This window comes from Sorghum bicolor, chromosome 8, assembly GCF_000003195.3.
Source record: "Sorghum bicolor cultivar BTx623 chromosome 8, Sorghum_bicolor_NCBIv3, whole genome shotgun sequence".
Lineage (NCBI taxonomy): Eukaryota > Viridiplantae > Streptophyta > Magnoliopsida > Poales > Poaceae > Sorghum > Sorghum bicolor.
Window position 1 is genome coordinate 10,609,304 of NC_012877.2, and position 6,920 is coordinate 10,616,223.

Here is a 6,920-nt window from a genome sequence, read left to right on the forward strand (position 1 = left end):
AATTTGGGGATGCGCAAATCTCAGGATGAGAGTTTGGCATTTTTATTTGGTGGAAAAGCTAAGGCACAACTCTCAGGATAAGAGTTGGCAAAATTTTTGGTGGATGGAAGGGTGCATGTTGTGCGCGACTTCTTAGTGTAAGAGTCGGCTTTATTTGGTGGGTGTAAGTGAATCTCTAATCATGGGCGTAAGACCATAATCTCGCTTGGATCACAACAATTTGACAAAGCTCAACATACTACAAGCAACATATGACTGAAGGTTTCATCATGATCAAAGTATATTTGGCATTCGTAGGTGAAAGCTTAAAACCATTTAAGGGAAACTTGCCATGTGTAACTTTTGTTTTTGATAAAATAAATTCCAAGTACTTTGTAAGAACTTAGCAAGAATCATGTCATCCTACTATATCACATATGTCAATTACTTAGATAAAGTGGGGTCCCTACTACAAGTGTTCATAACCTCAAGGATATTAGCAAGGATTAAACCATATGCAAAGCAAATTTGAAACTAGGAGACATGTTAAATGGAGTTTGAAGGTAACAATATTTTAAATATTTTATTTTTGAAAAACTTTTTATAAGGGGGAGAAGGTTGTCGAAGATTCCCTCCCCCACACTTGTTTTCTTCTCTGTCATGGTTAGTCATAATATATAAAGAAAGTTCTCATGATAACTCAGAAATATTATTGATAACTTTGAAAAGGCACATTACATTATTGAAGGGAAATAAATTAAGCAACAAAGAAGATCATGCTTGTGCCTAAACAAAGAGAAGCGTGCAGCAGATGTGGTCTAAAGATTTTCCACGAGGCGACCAACACCTAGGTTTTCAGCGACCTTCCTCAGCTTATTGTTGAACCTGAAACGAAACCTATTGATATCGTCGCTAAGGTTCCTAATCTCAGTATGCTTCTCTTCTTGGTCGTCTTCTAAAACCCTTAGGACAGAGCGAAGGCTAGCTTGCTCGGATTTAAGATCAGCGAGGATACTAGGATCATCCTCCTCATCGCTGCTCTCGTACTGTCCTGCACGACACTTGATGGATGGCCGGGGCAAAGCCTCCTAATCCTAGGGAGAGCACTGGAGGATTTGGCCTCCTTAGATTTGCCAGCCTTCTGGCTACCAGCACGACTATTAGATCCTTCACCACTAGGATTTTTCTTCTTGCGCTCTATGTTATTTGTGGTGGAACGGGCAACAGTGGTTATGTTTGCGGCACTGTTGATGGGTGCTTTGTGGTTTGCTGGTAGGGCGGCCAAAGGATTTCTCTTTTCCTGACGGACTTTCTCCCGAGAAGAATTCTCTTGGTAGGGTGCTATATCTAGGTTTGCTACGGTCTTGGGTGCGTTGATCAGCGAGAGTGTGTAGCTAGCCATGATTAGCACATGGGAATGGGAGAGCTTAGCAAACTTTTGCACAAGGAGAAGAGAGAGTCTTGGTGTGAAGAAAAGAGAGAGCCATGGGCTGTTTAAATAGGTTCTACCGAGGTCATAAAAACAGAAACAAACTTGATCGTAGGCGGGGAATCGATATTTGAACAAAAAGGAAACTTTTCAAAAAAGATTGGGCCTAATTGGTCGGGCCAGGGTTGCGCCCGCAACTGGTTGCGCACGCACCCTGGGTCCCACCAGTCAGCCCCTGTCTTTTTGGCAAGTTCTTTCTGGACAGAGTGAATTTCAATCCCACTTACGATCAATTTTGATTCGCAGCGTATCAGAGTGATAGTGTGTGTGAAAAGAGGAAAGAATTCAAAATTCACACTATCTTGCATTTATGATAAAATATTTTCCATCATGAAGGATTTTGAATTCAAACAGCATGAAACATGGGGGCACTATGGTCATATCATAAATGCAGCAAGGCATTTTATTTTATTTATTCAAAAGAAAACAAAGATAAACTTTTACCTTTTCTTTACCTTACTTCCATCAGTGTGCCTCCATCTTTATTATATATATATATATATATATATATATATATATATATATATATATATATATATATATATGAGAGACATGTGATGGATAAGATTTATTAAAAACATTTATTAGAAAATAAAAGGGATAAATACCGATTTACCTTCGGCAAGGGCTCATCTTTATAGTCCGTGGAGCACTGTTTGCTTGATGATGGCTCATCTGTCCTGGGAGGAGGAGATGGTTGGACCTTCTTGGGCTTCCATTCTAGGTGGATCACCTTGGGCAGTGTGGCGGTTTGTTCAACTTTTTCTTTTACCTTCCACACTCTCTTCTTTTGTGAGGGTTTGGGGACTTCGTCCCTCTTTTCATGGATTTTCTTTTCGGGAGCTTCTTTCTTTTTCTGCTCCTTTTTATTCTTTTTAGGAGCCGCCTTTTGCTTTGGCTCCGGCTTTTGTTTTGATATTTTTGATAAGTTTTTCAGAAGTTGGGGCTAGATCTCAACTTCCCTGATGCCTTGGGGATTTGTGTTTGCTTGATGATGGCTCATCTGTCCTGGGAGGAGGAGATGGTTGGACCTTCTTGGGCTTCCATTCTAGGTGGATCACCTTGGGCAGTGTGGCGGTTTGTTCAACTTTTTCTTTTACCTTCCACACTGTCTTCTTTTGTGAGGGTTTGGGGACTTCGTCCCTCTTTTCACGGATTTTCTTTTCGGGAGCTTCTTTCTTTTTCTGCTCCTTTTTATTTTTTTAGGAGCCGCCTTTTGCTTTGGCTCTGGCTTTTGTTTTGGTATTTTTGATAAGTTTTTCAGAAGTTGGGGCTGGATCTCAACTTCCCTGATGCCTTGGGGATTTGGCACATAGCGGATGCGTATCATGTTGTAGGATTCTTGACGGCGTGGCCTGAATTTGAACTTCTCTTCTTGGCCATTAATGTTGAAGCGGATTTCTCTAGCTCCCACATCAATTTGTGCTTTTGCCATGCTCAAGAATGGACTTCCCAGGATTAGTGGTGTCTCCTTGGTGAGTTCCATATTTAACACCACAAAATCCACGGGGACGTAATATCCTCTGATATTGATAGAGATGTCTTGGGCAATCCCTGCTGGGTACCGAACAGATGAGTCTACTAACTGGAGTGTCATGTTGGTTGGTTCCAAGTTGGTGAAGTTTAGCCTATCAAAGACTAATTTCGGCATGACGCTCACACTCGCCCCAAGATCACATAAGGCATGATCAAAATGTTGGGTGCCTATTGAGCATGTAATTGTGGGGCACCCAGGATCTTGCTTCTTCTCAGGTAGATGGTTGAGTATAGCTGCGCTACACTCTTCTATCAGCTTGACGACTTCTGCGGAGGGTAATGGTCGCTTGTTGTTGATGATATCCTTGATAAATTTAGCATAGGATGGTATGTGCAAGACATCCTTCAGCGGGACGTTGACGTTTGTCTTCTCGACCATTTCCACGAAGCGGAGAAATTGCTCTTCTCCGTCCTTCTTCTTCTTCCTCCACTTGGTGGGGAAAGGAAGCATAGTGGTGTCCCCATAAACTTCTGGAGTCGGTTCCTCATCTGATGATTCGTCTTGAGGATCAACCGGCTCAGCAGATGTTTGTTCTTGTTGACGCGGAGTCTTAGCTGTACCATGATTAGGGTTTGGTGGATCACGAGTGGTCTTACCCCCTCTCGTGGTCACCGAACTAACATTTTCAACACCAGCAGCAGACTTAGCAGTAGAAGCAAGCTGATCTATCTGAGACATTACTCTTTTATTGAAAGACGCTTGTTCTTTAAATGAGGTGGTCAGGCCATCAAGCTTGGTGTTTATGTTTTCAAACATTTTATCATTAAAGGAAAGCTTTTTAACAAGGTTTTCATTTATCTTGGCCTGACCAACAACAAGATCTTTAAGCGAAGGCTGGGAAGAACTAAAGCCTGAGTTAAAACGAGGAATTACCTTGGGGCGATTTTGGTTGTTACACCCATTACCTTGCTGTTGTTGTTGGCGAAACCCGTTGTTGATGAATGCAGCATCTTCCTGGGTTTCAGGACAATTGTTCCCCATGTGGCCAACATTTCCACAGTCCTCACATGTCATGTGGGAGTCTATGGCCTGGACAGTGTCGGTAGTTGGATCGGTGGCACGTCCTTCCAACCTCTTCATGAGTATGTCTATTTTTGTGGCAAGCAAATCTGTCTCCTTAACGGTATGCATGCCCTTTTGTGTCTTGTGTCCCTCTCCCCAACTCTGGTTAGCCACTATCTTCTCAATGAGGGCTGTGGCCTCAGTGATGGCAAGGGAGAGGAATGCACCTCCAGCTGCGGCATTGACGTGCCCCTTGCACACGGCCGTGAGGCCTTCATAGAAGTTCTGTAGCACGAGCCATCCTTCCATTCTATGGTGAGGGCAAGCCCAGATATATTCTCGGAGCCTTTCCCAAGCCTCAGGAATGGACTCAAGTGAAGATTGCTGGAAGTTTGATATCTTTCCCCTAAGAGCATTTGTTTTGCTCATGGGGAAGAACTTGGCGAGGAACGTTGCGGTGCATTTGTTCCATGTGTCGACTGCTTCCTTACTTTGATAGAACCATGGCTTCGCTTTCCCCGAGAGGGAGAAAGGAAACAAACGGAGCTTGACGCTGTTAGGTGCGACATCCTTAATGATGATGGTTTCACATAGCTCAAGAAAGTTCTGCAGGTGTGCGTTCGTGTCCTCACTTGGCGAGCCACAGAATTGGTTCGCCTGCACCATTGTCAGCAGGCCAGTGCAGAGTTCAAAGTTTCCAGTCCCGATATTGACAGCGGGCCCAACGGGCACGTTGGCAACAGCAGGGGTGGAGTACTCGTGGAGTGACTTGGACATGACGATTGAAGTGGATGGTGCAGAAGTGACTGCTTCTTCTGTCGGAGAAGTAGCGGAGGAAGAAACAAATTTCTTCTTGTTCTTCTTCCTTAGGCGTCCTTCTGGATTGTCGGTGAAATTTTCCGACAGGTTGAAACCGCTCATACACTATCATGTTTTCGTTCCATATAAAAAGGAGGAAGAAAACATTAAAATTAACATGTTTAAACTATGGCTACCAATGCTTCTTATATAATCAATGTTTATGCCAATGCTAGATGCTTTTGCATTTTCAATTGCCTTCCTCGGCAATGGCGCCAGAAATGCTTGTTGGCGTTTCTTAGCGAAACTATTAAAGATAGAGTTTTAGTCCATCCTTAATAATAACACTAGAAATGTTCTTGGCATATCCTAACCACCATCACTTCAGAAAAGATAAACCAAGGCCTTTTACGGCGCTGGCCTAGGCGGTGCAGTCTGGTACTGATGATTAGAATTGCCAGATTGGCCTTCCTAACCATCCTTACTTACGATATGCAAAGTTGTGACCCAGCGCCGTGTGGGTGCATAAGGATTGCAATCTTAAGTAAAGGTACTTAGGTACACCAATAGATAGCTCAGTTATAGGAATAAATTACTCTGCAAGCGCACAGAACTATCATTGTAGCATTTCAACCCGTGAGTATTCAGGGGTGTCGTATTTATAATTTCCCGTAGGAAGGCATTGTGAACGCATCTAGCTTTGGTTATAAACATGATTACTTATTGAAATGCATGGTAGACATAGTATAAATAGGGGTAAGTATGTAGTTGATTTGATAGCGGACACACATCGGAGCAACCTCAAGGAATCAAGGGAAAACAAAGAATAAAAGAACAACTACGCGAGCAGGCATGGTCGTATACAAGTTATACAACAGATCTGTTAGCAGGTCATCTAGCTAATAAGAACAAGTTAGAGCTAAGTCTGAGATACTGGGGAGATCTCCATAGCTGGTCTGCCAGCAAATAGAGACTTTACATGACTCCTACCGAATATCCGAACGTGGGGGAATACGAAGGATGACAGGGCTGTCACCACCCTGCCACCTACCCCTCTGCCCGTGGGATACCCGCATATTCTCGGGTCTCCGCATACCCGAGCACCATGCCCGTGTACTTGGAAACACCCCCTAGCCTCCCTGGACCCCAACCCTTCGGATTGACAGGCTCGGCTAAGGGTGACCATTACAGCCCAAAGAACCATTATCTCATCCCTAGTTCTTCCTCTATTCATATTAACTTGATGAACGATGAAGAACTGTGATGAACATATCAAGAACATAGAGCTAGAACTATGAACTAGCTCATAAACTATGATCATGATATGAACAAAACTATACTCTAGATCAAAAGCATAATTGTATTTATACCAAGACACTCTTGATCCTCCAAGGAGATAAGCTCTCCTTGCTAGCTTTGCCTTGCTCTACTACTAGTACTAAACTAAAGAGAACAAGTGTAGAATGTGAGGTGTGTTGCTCCAAATGATGGTGTGTGTTACAAATGAGAGGGGAGCCATCTATTTATAGCTCAACTAGGATGGTTTGCGGGATCTAAATATAGTAGTAGGTGAAACCGTCCTATGCATGCCGCCATGCAACCGCCAGAAGAAGGTGGGGCCGGGGAACCACCACCAGGGTTGCGCCCGCAACTTGGGTGGCCCCCCCTGGCCACCACCTTTGCGTGGTCGGTAGTGCTCTAGGCCCTGATCCTCCTCGTGGTTACGGATGGGTCCAGTTCATCTTTTGTGGGCTTTTCTCTATTGGAGTTGGTTTGCGTCTTTTCTAAATACGAATTCTTGCATTGCGCATTTCTTGTATCTTTTGCACTTTTCCACATGTCATACCTGAAAATAGCATATATACCAAAACTCGTGGAAAGATTAGATCAAAGCCCTATTTTCTATTTATTTTTATTTATAAAAAGATATTTATTTTTATATAACAAGCGTCGCCAACAGGGAGGCAGGAGCACTGCCAGCCTACACATAGACCAGCGGGGTAGATCCACCGCTCCACCCCAACCCTAGCTCCTTGTCCCGCACAGGAGCTCTATCCGGTCCGACATAGTGGAGGACAACATGGGGGACGTGTGCCATTGGTCTGCCATGCCCGC